Below are 20974 nucleotides of genomic sequence, written 5' to 3'. Positions count from 1 at the left end.
TTAAATTCTCTAAGTTAGTGCGAACATTAGGTAGAATCTCTTTCAACTCCAACGGTCTGTTAGCCATTGCGGAATCAACAGGAAAAAAAAAAAAAACAATGAAATTCTATAAATTTATGAAAACGCTACAAATACAGACTTCCTTATAGTTATATAGAAATAAACACAACAAGACGGGTTAAATGTGAATATCAAATGAACCACTGACAAACCAGTAGACAATTTCTAATAAATAAAGAGATCGATTGAAATTTGTAGGTTTTTCTTTTTTTATTTTGCCCTTTATATTACACAAAATATCTATTACCATACCTTAAATTTTTGGAAATGAAAATGTAAGAGCTCTTGAGAGAGTTTTATCATTTATCCTTTATCCAAGTTCTTACCATGCTTGGTGGTGGAATCCAAAACCACCGGCCATGCCTTTACGTTTTGGAGACCCTTGGTTGGTGGCGTTGCCTTTAAGCCTTGGGAATTTGGCTTCTATCTTGTTAGTAATGTTCCATAGCCGGTGGTGAAGCCTTTACGCTTTGGAAACCATTGGCACTTATCTTTAATTTGTAAGTTATTATTTGTTGTGTCTATTTTCCATTGGCTAGTGGCGTAGCCTTTAAGCTGTGGATTGTTAGGCTATTATCCTTTATGTTATATTGTGTATTTTGTGTGTGTTTTGTGTTGTTTTAAGTGTTGTTTGGACTGCTGATTGGAGTTAGTTGTGTTATCATTTGCTATTGCTAGGTTAAAGCATTTTTAACTCACTCTAAGTTTCCGCGAACGCATCAAGTTGAACCATTTGCACCAATTTAGAGTGAGATATTAGCAACCAATCTTCAAACATGCAAGAACACACCAAGAACAATTGACCAAACCAACACACTCTCTTGCAAAACTCGGCCAAACAAGTAAGCACACAAAGAAACCCATAAAGTAACTTAACAAACAAATGAGCTAAAATACCCAAGGCCTAAAGGACGAACCACCAGCCAGGGAAAATCCACCACCAACCCTTAGCTAAGATTGGATAAAGGAATCAAAAACACATTCGCAAGAGCTGAAATTTTCGTTCATGAAGTCTGAAAATACAAAGGGAAAATTCGGCCTCTTATAAGTGGCCTTACAAGTTGCCCTAATACAACATTCAATCTAGGCCATCCATGTGGCACAAAAATAAAGATAAAATCAATCAAGACCTTACATGTGGCAGTCAAGAGAGATGTTAGTTCAAACGAATTCAAAGCTACATGGAAATAAGCAAAAGCAATAAACATAAATAAATCTTAAACAAATTCTAGGAGATTTCAAAAACATGTGACTTTCCATTTCGGGAAAGGGACAAGGAGCTGCCAAGTCTTCCATCCTTTTTTTTTTTGCCAAATCGAGTATAGAGTGTGACAGCTCATGTGTTTCCTTGTTCCCTTGCATTCAATGCTCCCCGCATGGTTCTTTGATTAATCCTCGGAATATTCCTTGATGCTTTAGTCTTTTTTGGTGGGAATAATCCAAATAAAGGAATTGGGCTCAAGTGTTGGGTTTGATTTACCTTGGGCCATTTGAGTCCACCTTGTACCAATTTACTTTCTTAGGCCAAATTCTCACTGAGGGTTTTGTCCTCTTTGGCCGAACCTTCACAAAGGTTTTTGGTTGGGTTTGATTTACCTTGGGCCATTTGAGTCCACCTTGTACCAATTTACTTTCTTAGGTCGAATTCTCACTAAGGGTTTTGTCCTCTTTGGCCGAACCTTCACAAAGGTTTTTGACAAGTGTAATGGCCTGATTTGTATAATCCTTTTGGGTTGGAAAGGATTTGCCCTCAAAGCTGCAAGGTGATGATCCTTCAAGTACGGAGACAAGTCCCCAATGTTGAATGTAGTCGATACTCCACTAAATTCACTTGGTAGATTGATCTTGTATGCATTGTCCCCAATCCTATTGAGGACTTCAAAATGACTATCGACCCTAGGTGCAAGTTTGCCCTTCCTCTTTGCTAAAAACCTTTATTTTCTTAAATGGACCCAAACCAAATCACCTGGTTGGAAATGAGCTGGTTTTCTATTCTTGTTGGCCCTTTTTTTGTAAGCCTCATTAGACTTTTCTATTTGCACTCTAATGGATTCATGAAGCTTCTTCATTGCCTTAGCCTTTTCTTCTGCATCCAAACTGACTTGAACATCAATAGGTACGGGAATCAATTCAATTGTAGTGATAGGATTCATACCATAAACAACCTCAAATGGAGTGTGGCCGGTTGTTGCACTTGGCGAGTGGTTGTAAGCAAATTCAGCGTGTGCAAGCTTGATATCCCAATCCTTCATGTTCTTGTTCGCCATTGTGCTAAGGAAAGTCCCCAAAGTTCAGTTTGTCACTTCGGTTAGGTTGTTTGTTTGGGGATGGTAAGATGTGCTAAACAATAGCTTGGTTCCAAACTTACTTTACAAAGTCCTCTAAAAGTGACTAAGGAACTTAGTGTTTCGGTCCAAAACAATGCTCCTAGGAACCCAATGCAACCTCACTATCTCGTTGAAGAACAAGTTAGCCACACTTGAATCATCTTCGGTCTTGTGACAAGGGATGAAATGAGCCATCTTTGAGAACCTATCAACTACCACCATAACTACATCTTTACCCCGCTGAGTTCTAGGCAAAGCTACCACAAAATTCGTACTTAAGTCCTCCCATGGTTGATCCGGAATTGGTAATGGAGTGTATAGGCCAGGTTTGAAATGACTCTTGGCCTTTTGACATGTACCATATCTAGCAATAATGGCTTGGACATCCTTTACCATATTTGGCCAATAAAAATGTTCCTTAATGATTTCTAAGGTCTTATGAACTCCAAAATGACCAGCAAGGCCCCCTCCATGTGTTTCCCTCACAATCAATTCCCTATAGCTACCCTTAGGCACACAAACCTGATTGCCCTTAAAAAGGAACCACTCTTAAACCGTATAATCCTCAAAGCTACCCTTCTCACACTTGGCCATAATCAATTTCATGTCATCATCATTTGCATAACATACTTTCATCAATTGAAACCCAAGTATTTTTGCATCCAAAGTAACAAGTAAGACATACTTCTGTGATGAAGCATCTGCCACCACGTTGTGCACTCCTTGCTTATATTTGGAAACAAAGGAAAAGGATTGCAAAAACTCAAGCCACTCGACATGTCTAGAGCTCAACTTATGCTGCCCATTTATGAACTTCAATGCTTGATGATCTGAGTGAAGAACAAATTATTTGGACCTTAGGTAATGGCTCCAATGAACTAAGACCCTCACAATGACATATAACTCCTTGTCATATGTGTTCTACCTCCTCCATGAGCCATTTAACTTTTCCCTAAAATAGGCTATGGGATGCTTGGATTGAGTAAGGACTACCCCTATTCCAACCCCACTAACATCACACTCAACCTAAAAAACATGGTTAAAATCGGGTAAGGCAAGGATGGGTGCCATGATGCATTTGACGATGGGTGCCATGATAGTGCTGAAATTTGGTACAAACCGCCTATAAAAAGAGGCTAATCCATGGAAACTCGTAACCTTGATTATGGATTTCAATTGGGGCCAGCTCTTGATTGCTTCCACCTTGGATTCATCCACCATTATACTCTCCTTGGACACAGCATAACCTATAAACATAATTTGGGTAAAAAAGAATTCACACTGAATGTTTTAAAAACCGGACCGCTCCTTGACCCAATTAAGGGGCTAGTTCTTGGGTTGATCAGTCCAATCGGTCGGTCTAATCGGTATACAGCAGACACATCTTTAAACAATTACGATAAGTCCGTATAAGTTTGAAAACTAGTAAACACACCCCTAAAATTTACCCATGAGTCTTTTTAAGTTTGAAATAAAGCAAACACACCCTTGTAGCTTTTATTATTAATTATTTTTTTCTCTCTCCCCGCCACTTGCTTCTTGCTTCTTTCTTCTCTCTCTCCCTGTCACTTTCTTCTTTCTTCTATCACTTTCCCCTCTCTTTATTGTAACTTTTTTGTCTCATCTTCTCTTTCTTCTTCCTTTCTCTTTCTCCTCTTCTCTTTCTTCTTCCTTTCCCTCCCCCTTACTTCACTTGATAGCCAAGAAGGCCTTGGCCACCGCTATCTGGCCAAATGAGGTCCAAATTGGATCAACCACTTCTTCCTTCCCCTACCTTAACTTTTTCATCTTCACTTTAACAAAGAATGAACCCTAAATTAGAGAGCCAAAAACCATGGTCTAGTGATTAGGGATTTAGAATTAGATTTTACTATTGGAGAATAGTTAACCCGATTTTGCCCTAAAACTGGTTGGATCGACGGGTTGCTATAGTAACACCGGTCTAATTGTGGGTCATATCGAGTGAATTCATATTGCTAGTTGTTTATCCTGATCGGCCTGGTTTAGTGGTCGGTTCTTGGTTGAACCGGTTAAATCAGCCAGGTCGGGCTAGGTTTTAAAACACTACTCACACTTCTCAATCTTTGCATACAATTTCTTATCTCTCAAAGACTTGGAAAACTTGCCTCAAATGTCCCAAATGGTCTCTCTCACACTTACTATAGACTAGAATATCATCAAAGTACACCACAACAAACCTCCCAATAAATGATTTCAAAACCTCATTCATTAGTCTCACGAAGGTATTAGGTGCATTGGACAATCCAAATGGCATGACCATCCATTCAAACAAACCAGCTTTGTCTTGAATGCCGTCTTCCACTCATCACCCTCCCTCATTCTAATTTGATGATACTCATTTCTAAGATCAATCTTTGAAAAGACATTAGAACCATGTAACTCATCCAACATATCATCAAGCCTAGGAATATGATACCTATATTTGATGGTAATACTGTTTATGGCTCGGCTATCAACACACATTCTATAGTTTCCATCCATTTTAGCACTAACAATGATGACATCGAACACAGACTCATACTCTCCCTCACATACCCACGGCTAATTAACTTGTTTTTGTAACTCTTTGGACTCTTTCGAGTTACATCTATGGGTTGGCCTATTGGGTAAAGGAGTGTCGAGAGTGAGATCAATTTGGTGTTCTATCCCTCTCAAAGATGGTAAGCTAAGGGGTAATTCACTAGGGAAGACATCATGAAACTCCTCTAATAAGGGTTGGACTAATGGGTGGGGTTTGGTTTCATTCTCACCATTGTTCCTCCTGGTTATAAGTAAGGCAATGATTGGTTTGTGTTTGTTCAATGCTCGCTCAACCTTACGACCACTCAAAAATAAGTTTTCTTTTTTTTCCTTGGTCCTAGGTGTGGGCTTGTGTATTTGGGATGGCTTCAAGGGTGCTAGGGTAATTGTTTTCTCCTTAATCTTAAAAGAATAAGCATTTCTCTGACCATAATGCGTAACCCTTTTATCAAATTGCCAAGGCTGACCCAACAACAAGTGACAAGCATCCATTGGAGTCAATCACACATAATCTCATCAATGTATTTAGTACCAATAGAGAAAGGAATAATGACCTATTTGGTAACTTGGAGAGTGCCACCATTACTCAACCATTGAAGTTTGTACGGTGGTGCATGCGCCAAGATGGGTAGGCTTAGCTTTTCCATAAAGGTTGATGATGCTACATTTGTATAGCTCCCACTATCGACCATCAACGTGCATACAGTTCCCTTGATGGTACAATGAGTGTGGAAAAGGTTTTCCTATTGCTTTTCATTAGGATTGGCTTATGTGTGTAACACTTTCCTTATCACCAAAATGTTTCCACTATCAGTTTCTTCTATAATCTCTTCTTCACTTTGGGCCACTTCTTCCTCCATACCCTCCTCTTGTATAGCTTCCTCAATCTCTTCAATTTTCTTAAGAGTCATCACTCTTTGGTTTGGACAATTGGCTTGAAAGTGCCCATACCCACGACACTTGAAACACTTCTTATCATTCTGGTCTTGCTTCACAACATTAGGTCTGGTCTCAGGTGGCTCTACCACTTTCTCCTTTCCCTTATCTTTGTTGAAAGCCTCGATTTTGGTAAAGGAGGAATTCCCATTGAAGAAGGAATTTCCCCTGGTGAAATTTTTTGTTGCCGTGGCCTTCATGGTCTTTTTTTGCTTCTCCATTGTAATGGACATATTACAAACATCCTCAAAATTGCAAAATGTCTGTAACTCCACCATATGGGCTATCTCTTGGTTAATCCTCCCAAGAACCTTGCAATTGTTTGTTCTTTAAGTTCGGGCAGATCACTCCTCATCATTTGTCACTCAAAATCTAATATACTCTCCAACACTCTTGTCCCCTTGCTTAAGAGTGTTTAATTTCAAGTAGAGGTCTTGTTTGTGATTTTCGGGCAAGAACCTCTTATTCATTAACTTTCATAACTTCTCCCATGATTTCACCTGACTCTTCCCCTCTTTAGCCCTTTGTTTCTTAGTATTCTCCCACCATAATGAAGCATAATCCTTAAAGTTTAATATGGCCACCTTGCATCTCTTCTCATTAAAATATTCTTTATAGTCAAATACCCTCTCTATCTCATTCAACCAATCTAAGAACTCATTCGGATTCAAACTACCCTCAAATTTGGGTATGTCGATTTTCAGTCCCCTATCATCATTCTAAACCTTTTACCTCTTCTCCCATTCATCTCGGACGCATTAGAATCCTTATCAAAGTTAATGGGTTCTTTATAAAAATCTGCTCGTGAGGGTGTTTTAGGGGGTGGTTATGGTCTATAATTGTTTTGGTTTGGGGGAATGGGGTCCTGGTTTTGGTGTTGGTCTTGAGCTCTCAATAATTGGACAATCATGTCCATTTGCTTTTTAAGCTCATTCATCTCTTCTCGTAGTCTAACGTTGGCAAACTCCCATGGTGGGGATAGTGAAGGGGAGCTGGTATTGTTAGACATAATTGTGCCTAGTGTATTTATGGCGTGTAGTGAGTGTTTGGGGTTTAAAATGGTGTGAAGAAACTCAAAACTCAAAATCGGCGGCAAAGAGTTTCTTTAAGTTTGGTTTGGGTGTGAATGTGTAATGGTGAAGGCTTGGATAATGTTTAAGGTGTAGGATGGATGTTGTTTGTATGGTTTAAAGAATGAAAGAGCACAAACTATAAACCCAGGGCTAACTTTAAATTTTCCATCCAACAAACACAAATCTAAGCAAGAATAAAGTGAAAGAAGGAAGAGATCTCACTCACCAACCCAAGCTCTAATACCACTTGAACCGTTTACACAATTTAAAGTGAGATATTAGCAATCAATCTTCAAACATGCAAGAACACACCAAGAACAATCGGCCAAACCACCCTACTCCCTTACCAAACTCGACCAAACAAGCAAGCACACAAAGAAACCCACAAAGTAACTTAACAAACAAATGAGCTAAAATACCCATGGCCTAAAGGACGAACCATCAGTCAAGGAAAAGCCACCGACAACCCTTAGTTAAGATTGGATAAAGGAATCAAAAACAGTTTCACAAGAGCTGAAATTTTTGTTCATGAAGTCTAAAAATACAAAGGGAAAATTCGCCTTTTATAAGTGGCCTTACAAGTTGCCCTAATACAACATTCAATCTAGGCCATCCATGTGGCACGAAAATAAAGATAAAATCAATCAAGACCTTACATGTGGCGGTCAAGAGAGATGTTTGTTCAAAAGAATTTAAAGTTACATGGAAATAAGCAAAAGCAATAAACATAAATAAACCTTAAACAAATTCCTATGAGATTTCAAAAACATGTGACTTTCCATTTCGGGAAAGGGACAAGGAGCTACCAAGTCTTCCATCTTTTTTTTTCCCAAATCGGGTATGGAGTTTGACAGCCCATGTGTTTCCTTGTTCCCTTGCATTCAATGCTCCCCACATGGTTCTTTGACTAATCATCAGAATATTCCTTGATGCTTTAGTCTTTTTTGGTGGGAATAATCCCAAATAATGAGATTATATCCAAATAAAGGAATTGGGCTCAAGTTTTGGGTTTGATTTACCTTGGGCCATTTGAGTCCACCTTGTACCAATTTACTCTCTTGGGCTGAATTCTCACTAAGGGTTTTGTTCTCTTGGGCCGAACCTTCACAAAGGTTTTTGACAAGTGTAATGGCTTGATTTGTATCACGTTTCCTTTGACTTTTGTTGATTCTGAGTTCCTATCTTTTAGTTTCTCTCTTGTAGTATTTAAATTGTCGACGTTGGTCCTGATATTGGCTATAATCTCTTTCAACTTTGATGTTCTATCAGCCATTGCGAAATCAACTAGAAAAAAACAAACAAACAATGAAAGTCTAAAATTTATAAAAGCAATACAAATACAGACTTCTTTATCCTTATATAGAAATAAGCATCAAAGGACAACTTAAATGAGAATAGAAAATGAATAGCCGAAAAACCAATAGACAACTCCTAATAAATAAACACACTGATTCAAGAACGTAAAAGAATTCTTTAGACAACGTGAAAGGAAATGGTAATAGATATTTTGTTAAATATTAAAGTGAAAAAAAAAAAAACATTAAAAATACAAATTTGAATCGGTGCGTTTATTTTTTAGACTTGTTTGTTGGTTTTCACATTACTAATTTTTATGTTTCTATGCAGTTTGCTAAACAACATGTATATGACATTTATGCAATATGGTTAATCATATATAATTTCTTATTAAATATGAATTGGAAATCAACATTACAAAATCTAAATCATAAAGAAACAATTGTAATAACTGGATTGATTCAACAATTGTTTCATGCACCTGTCATAGGACTGTAACAATTTGCTGAACAATGTTGTATTATGGTGAAGTATTATTATCTTTCATACAACAGTGATAGGATTGTAATAGTTTGTTAAACAATGTGATGTTTATAAACATCAAGAAGCCTTACCATTTAGATTTGGTAGATTTTATCAGATTTTTATTTTCATTTAAGTTATGGTTCGGCAATTTGCTTATTTCAATTAAATATTGTTCATCATATTTTTTGGATAGGCAATAGTAATTTAAATGGTGGATTTTTTTAAAGATAATAACAAAATGAAATGTCATTTTCATGCAATATTATATTAATTAAGTAGTTAATGTATTAGATTAGTAAGACCCATTTTTATATTCTATTTAAGTTATGGTTCGGCAAGTGGCTTATTACAATTAAAAATGGTTCAATATATTTTTTGAATATGTAATATCAACGGTGATTGGTGGATTTCTTATCATGGTTCAGTATATTACAAATGGTTCAGCATATTACAATGGTTTGACCACTAGCTTATATTACCGTGGATGTGTTACTGAACAATACAAGTTACAATGGAAGGAGCATCCCTAACCATTTAAAGTTGTTGTTGTGTCCCAGTGTATAATATTTCCATTTTCTTTGTTGCATGTTCCCAGACATTGGTTTGAAAATATTTTTGCAATTTATTTTTGTATTGCTAATAACTTTGAATATTCAATATGTTTTGTCTTTTTAAATTTGAATTGCAAAATTTTTCTATTAAGTATGAATGATGAAAGGAATAGGCAATCTTATCTTTTTCTTATATTATATTTATATGTATGTGTGACATTTGAGATTCTCAATAAAGTATAATCACTATTTAATATCATATTGTTATTAATATGTGTCATTAATACTAAAAAATATCAAACACCAATCACATTAAGCCATATGTAACCCAAAATCCTACACATCCATATATCCCACATCTTCACCAATTGCATGCAATTAAATATACATATGCCACATCATCACCAATTACATGCAGCCACATATCGAACAATAACCCAACATGTCAAAATCCATAGAACGATATGCTATACAGATGCATGAATATAAGAATATTAACATATAATTGACTCTTTACAATTTTGGTTATCATATCAATGGTGAGGTAAACTATAATGATCCAATCAATGATTAATAGAGATAGATAACTGCAGAATTAAAAGTAATAGGAGGTGTTTTGTCCAACAAGTTAACTGATTATAGTAATATATTGGCAACCAACAACATCATTGTTGGAGCTTAAAACACATCTTCAAATAACAATTAATATGTGGGACATATTAATATTAATATGTTGTGCAGAACCATTATTCTATATTAATACTGGGTAAATTATCCCTTGTGCTATCGAACTATTGAAATGAATCATATTAATGGTGAGGTAAACCATAGTGATCAAATCAATGATTAATAGAGATGGGTGACTACAAAAAGTCATGGGCACTGTTATGCCCAAAAACTTAACTAATTATAGTAATATACTTGCAGCCTTCAACATCATTGTTGGAGCTTAAAGCACATCTTCAAATATTTATTTGATAATTATGCTGCCAAACCATAAGTGGCTCTTTAAAATTTTGATATATGTGGTTCATAAGTGGCTCTTTAAAGCCTATGAACAGAAATTTTATAGGATGATTTGTTGGGTGATGCTGAACATAAATTCTAGCATATTGTTCAACATATTATGAATGGTGCTGCCGAACCATAATGATGTGTTTTAAGCTCATCAGCCAAAATTAATTGTTAATAGTTCACAATTTGATGTATGTGGTTCATTATCAATTATCAAATAAATATTAAATAGGCTGCCAAACCACCATATTGATGTATGTTGTGCCGAACCATAGCCTAAACACATCTTCATTTCCCACTATATTTTAACAATATTATCCCTTGTGCTGCCGAACTATTGAAATGCTTTTGCAGAACCATTAGTCTTTTTAACAATTAATTTTAGCATCATTAAGGGATAACCATAGTGATTAAGAGTTTGGGATCAGATTGATGTGCAAATAAAATATGATCAGCATTGCAAGTGCCTTTCATATCTCTGTATTTTAACATCATTTCCCAAATTGAACATGAAAGAATACTTAAGAATATTAATATAAATAATTTATTCCACATCAATTTCATTAAGATTTAAGAATTTAATACGGGTTCAGGGATCTAATAGTAAGAGATGTTTGATAAACATAAATTTTGTTATGCATTGCAAGCAATATTGACTTTAATGTTGAGTTCAGGATTAGACTGACGTGCAAATAAAATATATTCAGCATTGCAAGTGCCTTTGGTATCTCTGTATTTTAGAATCATTTCCCAAACTCAACATGAAAGAGTACTGAAAAATATTAATATAAATAATTTTTCCACTTCAAGTTCATTATGATTTAAGGATTAAAGAGGAGGGGGCCGTGTGTGGTTGCTCGCTTGGCGATTCAAGGATTTTTGGGCTAGAATTTTTCAAAGAAAACTTAAGCTTCAATTTGTAGGATTAAAGAGGAGTGCAAGATTTTAAACCTCAATAGAATTTTGAAAACTTTTGAACACAGATTAAGATGTTTGACATCTGACATCATTAAATGAATTATGATGAATGGTTTGGCATACAATTTTCCTTAAATATATCAAAAGTAAAAAATACCGACAATAATGGTTGAATGGTTCAACATACAATTTTCTTGATGGTCGGTATTTGTAACGCCCCACTTGAGGTACGTAGTTAAGATTTGATGATTGGCTTGTATGTTGTCATTTTCGGTTGGTTGGCCCTTAGTTGGATTGATGAGTTGATTTGGTTAAGAGTTTGCCCTGAAAATTATGAAGACTTGGCGAATTTTGGGGTTGCAGGCTTCGTCGGGGCGAAGAATAAGCTTCGCCGCGGCTAAGAGGTGTTTTAAGCCCATGGTGTAGCTGCTGTGAGTTTTCGCCTGGGCGAAGAAAGTTCTTTTCCGCGGCGAAGAGACGGCTGAGTTTTGTGTTCAAGTTTTTAGATATTTTTCCCTAAGGGCAATTTGACCATTCTACCCCTAATTAGTAGGAAAAGTGGGGAGTAAAATGTAAGGAAATTTCTTGGAGAATATGTTAGTGTGGGGGTGTGATTGTAATGAATCAAAGGATATTGGTGTAATTTCTAAGAAATAGCAAGGGCATTATGGGAATGAATGAGGATATTTTGAGCTAAAAAGGGTTGAAGCTTAGTGAACCCTTCATTCATTCTTCTTCCACCGCCTCCTTCATTCTCCATTCCTCTCAAGTTTTCCTTCAATCTTGCAAGGATTCAAGAGGGCTTTTTGAGTAGTTTGAAGTGGGAAGGTAATCTAAAACATCCTAAGGTAAGGATTCTTGCTTTAGATGTTAATTTTACCTTTATATGAAGTGAAGTTTTATAGCATGGTTGGTTAAAATTGTAGAGAAAAGACAAGTTATCAAAGGTAAAGAGAAATGCTAGTGGAATCACTCCATCACAAGTAAGTAAAATCCAACTCAAGCTAAAGTTTAAGAAATCATTTGAGTAGAGATTTCTTTATGCTTGTATATATGATGCTTGTTGAGAAATTGAGTAGAGATATATGATGTTTGTAGAGAAATTAAATTGAGTTAAGTATTCATGTTGAGTTTGTTGGATACTTTTCCTTTATAAGAAGTGTGGATGTGTTATGAGTTGTGATGAAGTTAGATGAGATTGAGTATATTTTGGGAGTGTTCTTCTATGGTAGGGATTATGCCCATGGAAGGGAGTTTACTTCCAATTTTGGATGGTTAGAGAAAGAAATAGAGCTATTGTTAAAATAGAGTTTTTTGTATGCACATGAGTTGTTTGATGAAATGCCTAAGAGAAGTATGAGTATGATTAGTCAACCTTAATTCTTGCTACATTGCATATTGGCATTTCATAAGTGCATTAATGAGCATAAACCATCCATATGCATTAATTATGCATTTGAAAAGTAGCATGAGAGAGAGAGTAGAGAATTTTGAGTATATGTTACACTATGAGTAATAGTTTGAGAAAGAGTAGAGAACTTTATGAATAGACTACTCTAAGAGTTAAGCTATACTATGAGTACTAGCTCGAGAAAGAGATGAGTATTAGCTTAAGCAAGAGTAGAGATCTTTGTGAATGGACTACTTTAAGAGATAAGCTATACTATTAGTAATAGCTTGAGAAATAAAGTAGAGAATATTGAGAATAAGCAACTCTAATAGTAAAGAGAATGAGAACACTCTAATGGTAAAGAGAAAGAGAGATTGAGCACTAGAGAATAAAAGAGAGAAAAGTGCTAAAGAAGAGAATAGAGTAGGTTGTGCGATGAGGAACCTGTGAGTGATGAGTAAGTCACGAGAGTGAGTGCTTTGTGATCCCCAGTCGTGCCTCCGGTCAGAAGAGGTCGTGACCATCACGAAGAGTGGAACGTGAGGTTCCAGCCATGCCACCGGTGCAGAAGTGGTCGTGACATTTAGAGAGAGAGTTTATACACTCACATGGCCAAAGGTTCTGAATCCATGCATGACCAAATCCGATCGGTAGAGAAATGAGTAGAGTCATGTAGAGCGGGAGAGTTCCCGGCCGTGCCTCCGGTCAAAAGAGGCCATGACGAGAAAACGGAGAACTTATAGAGAAGAGTATGAGAAACAGAAATAGAAAGAAAACAGAAATGAGAAAAGGTCACGAGTAGTGGGAGCTTTGTGATCTTCCGGCCGTGCCTTCGGTCAGATTAGGCCGTGACATTTGAATGAGTATCGGTCACGAAGAGTGGAACGTGAGGTTGCAACCGCGCCACCGGTGCAGAAGTGGCTGTGACATTCAGAAAGTATTAACAGAAAAAGAGCTATGTGAAAGAGAAACAGAGTTAATGAGAGAGTAATGTAAGGAAAAGAATTAAGAGAAAGAGTTACGGGGATAGTTGAGTTGAGGATTTGCTTACTGAGCCTTTTAATGCTCACCCCGTTGTTTCTATGTGTTTTGCAGGATCTAGGTGTGGACGCAGTCGGATGGACGTCGGCAAGCGAAGAGAAATAGTTACACTGTCCACCCTGTTTTTGAGAGCTTTTGTATGTATAATACTTTATATTTGTGTAAAGTATATGTATATTTAATAAAAGAAAATTTTGGGCCCATTTATTTATGTTATAATACATGTAATTTATTATATGTATTTTTATGAGTATATAAGTAGAAAGCAGTTGTTACAGTATTCTTGTCAATGTTTTACATACAATTATACGATTCAAATTTCACAACTGACAATGACATGGTAAAACAACACAATACTTAAAACATATATCATAACAGTAATCATCATAATAGCATCCATAAAAGTAAATTACCAAATATGTTCAACAGGGACTTCCGGCATAACCAAAAATAACAAAACCAAAACAGAGTATGTCAGAGACATAGCATTTTATTACAATCCATCTATGGCTTGCATACCAATGATGTATATATATATATGAGACATAGGCTATATGATTGCCATTTTGAGGAGCTAGAATTCTTTCATTTTGCCACTCTGTAGATTGCCCGACACATGGTTGCATTTGATTGGTGATGATGTGGATTCTTGACATTTGGCTAGATGTTATTGGTGATGATGTCACATAGATTGATGAGTTGGATTTGATGGTATATGTGGCTTCATATAATTGGTGTTTGATATTATTTGTTATTAATGACAGATATTAATAACCTTATTGATTGTTATTTGTTTCACATTGACAATAAATATTGTCATTTACATTTACAGAACCTTATACACATAAAATTATTGATTGTTGTTTGTTTATAAATTTATGTGAAAGTAAGGGGTCATATACGTTGTATGTTATTCACAATGCATTTATGTGAATTTAAGGGGTTTGTGAATATGAATGGTTTGATAAGTTTTTATTTTGTTACATTGTATGTGCTATGTGTTGCTCTTTAATATAAATGATTATAGATATTTATGAGAATGTGAAGAGTTGTATACTTTTATTGGATGTACATAGTATATATATGTAATTATTTGTTTAATTTGGTACATTATTACCAGCAAGAAACTGAGCAAGAAACAGAGGTATAGTTATTCGATATGTAATTTTTATATGTTTATATGTCATGTTCTCGCCAATTTATTGTTTATATTTTTTCACTTATGTTAATGCCAGTTACTTTTTCCTGAAATTTCATTTAGGTATATACAATTTGTGAAAGGAACAAAGCTGCTGCTGCTTATATATCTTGGTGAAGGTAAAGTTATTCGATATTGTAATTTTTATATGTTTATATGTGATGTTCTTGCCAATTCCAGTTTATTTTTTTTTTTTTTTCATTTATAATGATTTATATTATAAGTTATGGTTCGACAGGCAAACCATAATGAACCGTTAGTATGTTTTAATTATGTCACATGAACTCCACATGGCGAATCATGTAGAGCACCATAAGCAGTCGAAGTATAATGATTTATGTTATAATTTATGGTTCGATAGCCGAACCATAATGGACCATTAGTATGTTTACAGTGGCGTCACATAGCCGAATTATGTTGGTTTATTATTGATATAACAACTACTTTTTCATCAAATTTGATTTAGGTATATACGATTTTTGGAAGAAACAAAGCTATTGCTTATTTATCCCTATGAAGGTAATGACTGTTTTTATTTGTTTATTTTCATTAAAAATCCAGTTGACCGAATTATAATTACATATATAACAAGTTAATGTTTATATGCCAAACCATAGCGATGTTGTTGACAAAATTTACTAGAACAAACTATAATGATTAATATTATAGTTACGGTTCAGCAGTCGAACCATAATGTATCATTAGTATGTTTGCTTTTATGTCACAGGAACTCGACACAACGAAACATGCAGTTTTTTATTATATGGTAAAAATCTAGCTGCCGACTGTGCTGCACCATTACTATACATTATTGATAATTGTCTTTTTTCCCTTGCAGGCAATTCATTGCAATGTCTTATTGTTTGCTGAAAGATCTTAACTAATCACATGATAATTGGATAATCGTTGCCAGAGTAATAAGATGTTGGGAATGAATTAATTTTCAAATGAGTAACAATGTGTTTAGCATTGATATGGTTTTGATGGATGAACAGATACAAAATATAAATATTTATATTAGTTAAAAGTTTTATTATTGATCAATTACACATATTTTTTAACACTTTTCATTTCCATTGGTTTTACAGAGCAATGTGATGCATGGAACTATACCAAAAAAATAGGGTTCCTAAGTTTAGAAGCCAGATTCATGAAGGTTGTATATATCTCATCAAAAATGTAAGGGTTATAGGATGTTTTGCTACTTACAGACCTGTGGAAGGCACATATTGTATACAATTTCTGATGACCACATCTTTGAAGGAGATCAAAGAACCAAGAGTAGCCACTCCAAAGTTTTATTTTAAATTTTCTAGTATTCATGATCTTGAAAATAGATCACATGATACTACTTTGTTGTCATGTATATTTAGTTTTACTTATAGATACTTTAAATCTGTGAAAAATGAAGTTATATATTATATTTAACATAAATAATGATATGCAGATGTGACTGGTATTTTGAATGGAATAGGAGAAACTCAAGAAATTGTATCAACAAAGAGTAATAAAAGAGACATTAGACTGCAGATTGAACAGTATTTTTTTTTTTTTTTTCCAATATTGGTACATCCTGCTATCAATTGATATAACTTACATCGTTATTAATTTCAGAGAAACAATTACTATATCTTTGTGGGGAAAAATTTGTGATGAAACCAATGAAGTTGTGGAAATGGAAAATGGCAAGGTTATTGTTGTGATTGTTACATCAACAAATGTTAAGGAGTTTCAAGGTAATTTAAATATATTATAGAAAATTATTATATTGTGCATAATTAAATTTTTTTTTTTTTTTAAACATGCAGGGCAATTATTTCGTAATACAACTTCGACATCAAGAATTTATGTAAATCTCGATATTGAGGAGGTGAATTCCCTGCAAGAAATGTAAGATATCAAGAAATTGTATATTATAATTTTAAATGTTGTCTATGATTGATATCTTATGCATTGTTAATATTATAGAAACCAAAATATGCCAATTGTTCAATTGCAAAAGAGAATTTTCAATGAAGTACCGGTAGAAAAGGAGATGTTTCAAAATAGAGTGACATTGAAGCATATTATCGATATGATGTGGTATAGCAATGATGATCAGGTACAATATTTACTATGTAATTAAACTGATTATTACAACTTTATTTTTTATATAAGAAATTCATTTGAATAGATCATTACACCTTTATTTTTTATATAAAAAATTCATTTGAATAGGTCACTGATTTCACAATAAAGGCTACGCTAAGTGAAGTTGATTCTAGATTTGGTTGGTGCTATTTGTCTTGCAATTTTTGCAAGAAAAAGATCCTACAGAATTTGCATTGTCAGAAATGCAGAAAAGAATCAAAATTCCCTCAGATGAGGTATGTATATTTTTTTTTCCCTTACTAAATTGTAGATTACATTTCAATTGTTAATAGAATTATTGTTAATGCTACAATAGGTACAAGATAGAAATGAAAGTGACAGATGAAATTGTAGAAACAACTTTTTTATTGTTTGATTCAATAGCATAGAAATTGATTGGACTATCCTGCTCTCAATTGCTAAACAAACTAGAGAATGACCCAAGAACAATCCCGAAACATTTGTATGAACTGTGTGGCCAAACATTTGTTTTCAAGATCAGGTTGGGAGATTCAAACCTCAAGGAAGGATATCAATCTTATAATATAGTGAAAGTATTTCCTGTCAATCATAAACTGGAGAATGAATACAAACTATAGGAATTGGACAAGGTTAGTATAGACTTTGATATAAATTTGTTAATTTGTCCAGATTATTCAAGTAATATGAACATATTGTATTAAAAAATAGGCAACGGGTGGAGAAGATGGCACAGACCAAAAAAGTGAAGAAGAAGATGAATTACATGTATTAGTGGCAGATGTTACTAAACGTGGTGTTGAACATCGTGACCATGACACAGCAACAGACAAATCAACTTTTGAGAAGACAGATATAGCAGTTTGAAAAGAAGAACGAAGTGAACTGAAAAAAGATAGGCTTGAACAAAGTACATCTACTAAGCAAAATTATCATGGCAATGAAAAGGAAAAGGAAAAGTTGTGATAAAATGTGTAAGCATTAGTTTGCACGAATGTTATTCATGACCACATTCAATAATAATTTTTTGACATTCTTATAGAATTATTTTTATATTGAAACGAAACAGGGTTTAAAAAAAATTATTTTAACAGTACTTTTTGTCATAAGTAATATATATTTTAAAACATATTATAAACATTATTGCAAAAACACATAAAATATTTACATATGTTTATAAACTTTGTTGCAAAAACAGATAAAATATTAACAAATGTTCAGTATTTGTACATATTATATTAAATACCATAGATCAAGTATCAACATCTGGAGTAATGTCAGAAACAACCTGATTTGTCTGTTTTGCTTGCAATTGTAATTGCTCCAAGAAAGCAGGATTTTCATTTGGAAACCGCAACTTAAATTCGTTAACATAGGCTGCTTGAGTTTCGAAGAACATCTAAGTTAGTAAACCACAAGTTTCATTCTTGTTTGCTTCAGATAACAAATTCTATTTAGTATTGCAGTCAAATAATTCTTTTCCCTGTCTTTTAAGAAAACAAACTTCTTCATGATTTTTTTTCACAATTTTGTCCAGCAACTTTAACTATCTCCTCATGATCCTTTAATTCAATTATGACTTCTGCATATCTGTTCTATAGATAGGTGTTTTCAACTGTAAGTTTTTGCTTTTGTATGTCTAGATTTTTTTTTTTTCTTTTTCTATAGTTTAACAATGGTATTGCCAAACCCTCACCAACGTCGCTTCATTTCGAGCAAACTATACAAATTCTGTTGATAAAACAAGACAAAAACAATTAAAAAATTATATGATCCTCAAAAAAATAAAGTGAAACAAATGATATATTTTATATCAGCAAAGTTACCTCATCTTCTGTAAGTCTATCCAGATCTAATGCATGTATATTCTTCAAATTCTTTCCACAATTAGGAACTATATTTACTTCCTGGATGTCATTCTTACACTTTATTTTCTTTAATAATTGACTCTCTTCTATATCTTCATCATTCGGTTCAATTGGTGAATATATTTTTTCAGATGTAGATGGTGTAGGATGTGCATAAACTATCAATTTGGTTGGAGAAATTGTTACTGTAGTTGTTGCAATTGGAGTTGCTTTCACAAATACAATTTTCATCAACAAAATAAAAACAATAAATTTCTAAGAAAAATAAGATGCAATTATGTTAAAATTCATAATACCACTTTTTGAATTAAAACCTGAATATTTGCTCAGCATATCATAGATGTCAAAGGTCTGTTGTTTCTAGATAAGAAGTTCCAATCTTTTGATTACAATTTCATTTCCCTTAATATTGTCGCTTTCATTGTCCCTCTTTTTGAATCTGACCACTCAGTAGGTAATCCACCCCAGCCTTTCTTACAACCTAATAAAAAGTACCTATCATTCCACCCTCACAACTTATTGCTCAAACTTGTTAACAAGACTTTACCCTTCCTACTCTTGATAAAGTAAAAGGGACTATTGGGTTTCTTTTTAATTGCATAAAAATAGTTAAAAATAGCAAACATTGGTTCGATTGTATTCATCAAGCAAATAACTTCAAAAGCCATAACAATTTTCCAACCATTTGGATGGAGCTGGCTCGGCACTATGTTATGAGCCATCATTACTTCTTATACAAATGGAGAGAATAAAGGAACTATGCCAGATTGCTAAAATATTTCAAAAAAGGTAAAAAACCTAGAAGGAGGAATAGTGAATATAAAAAACCCAAGCGAATCACTAGGCAATATATCATAATCGTTAGAGATATTGTATTCTTTTCGGAAGTTTAGAACTTCATCAGAAAAAGTGCGCTAATTTTTAAAAAAGACATTGTCAAGAAGAAAAATCATATTAAAAACCAGTGGAATAGGAAATAACTTCACTTAACTACGAATTGGTTTTAAAAATATTGAAGCACAAATACAAATTGTATTCACAAACAAAAATAGTGATTCTTTTGTATTTTAGTAAAATGTAAGAACGAAATTTTGAATCCACAATACATAGAACAAGAACAAATACCCTAAATCCCCAAAATTATTTTAAATACATGGCAAGAAGCTAAACAGCAACGTTCTATTGAATTGTAGATTTTACAAATTTCCAAACTTTATTATACTTAATAAAGGTATATATTGTTAGAAGAACATGTCAGTGATTTATATATAGCAATTTTTTTTCTTTTATTTTTGTTCACAAACAAATTGAAATTCAATTTATTGATCTATATCTTCAACTTTTTAAAACTTCGAAAGTTGTTTTCTTAAATCCTCATTAATGATTACAATGTTCTTCTCTTAAACCCTGATTAATGATCGTACAAAATCCTTCAAATTGTATATGATTAAGCCTAGGTATTGTAAACATTCTTAAATTTTCAACTATATCGTCTGATAATTGTTGTATTGACAGTATATTAATTACATATTTGATACTTTAGTGTTTTATTTATGTAATGAATTTAATTATGTTATTAATGAAACAGTGTTAACAAAATATTTTTTAAATTAATTGATATATAAATATTTATTTTGATAGGATTTATACGTTGTTCTTGTTATTGTAATGTTTTTTTATAATCTATTGGATATTAATTGGTTGGTATATTTTATCTGGTCTCTTTGATTTGGTTCTAGTTAATGCTTCTTAACGTGAACGTATACGTTGTATGTGTTAATTATTTTTGTTATGTGAAATTAATAGAAAACATTCAAGGTGTTTATGTGAATATGAAGTGGTTGATGCATTGTACTATTGCAAAAATTGTTCGTTTTTATTGTTATGTGAATTAATAGAAAACATTCAAAGTATTTATGTTAATATGAAGTGATTGATACATTGTATGCTATGTAAATTCTCAACCAATTTACTTCTAATCACACGCACAAACCCACAAATAACACACACAAAAGAAACAAGATCAAACCAATCACAAGAACACCCAATTTACCGTGGTTCACCTTTCACAATGGAAAGATTACATCCACGTNATACATGGCTGAGCCTGATCCTGATGCCACTCAA

The 20974-nt window shown here is 33.8% G+C and overlaps 2 non-coding genes across 2 annotated transcripts; both read right to left on the bottom strand.

Moving 5' to 3' along the window:
• Positions 1 to 10740: 10740 nt before the first annotated feature.
• LOC116108749 lies at positions 10741 to 10826 on the bottom strand. Its single transcript, XR_004124675.1, has one exon. It is a non-coding gene; the product is annotated as a small nucleolar RNA Z122 (small nucleolar RNA).
• Positions 10827 to 10992: 166 nt separating this feature from the next.
• LOC116108750 lies at positions 10993 to 11078 on the bottom strand. The gene has a single exon (XR_004124676.1). It is a non-coding gene; the product is annotated as a small nucleolar RNA Z122 (small nucleolar RNA).
• Between the last annotated feature and the right edge of the window lie 9896 nt (positions 11079 to 20974).

Source organism: Pistacia vera, unplaced genomic scaffold (genome assembly GCF_008641045.1).
Source record: "Pistacia vera cultivar Batoury unplaced genomic scaffold, PisVer_v2 Contig568, whole genome shotgun sequence".
NCBI classification, from domain to species: domain Eukaryota; kingdom Viridiplantae; phylum Streptophyta; class Magnoliopsida; order Sapindales; family Anacardiaceae; genus Pistacia; species Pistacia vera.
The sequence above is the reverse complement of the archived record's forward strand: the minus strand, read 5'-3'. Positions and strand labels throughout refer to the sequence as shown.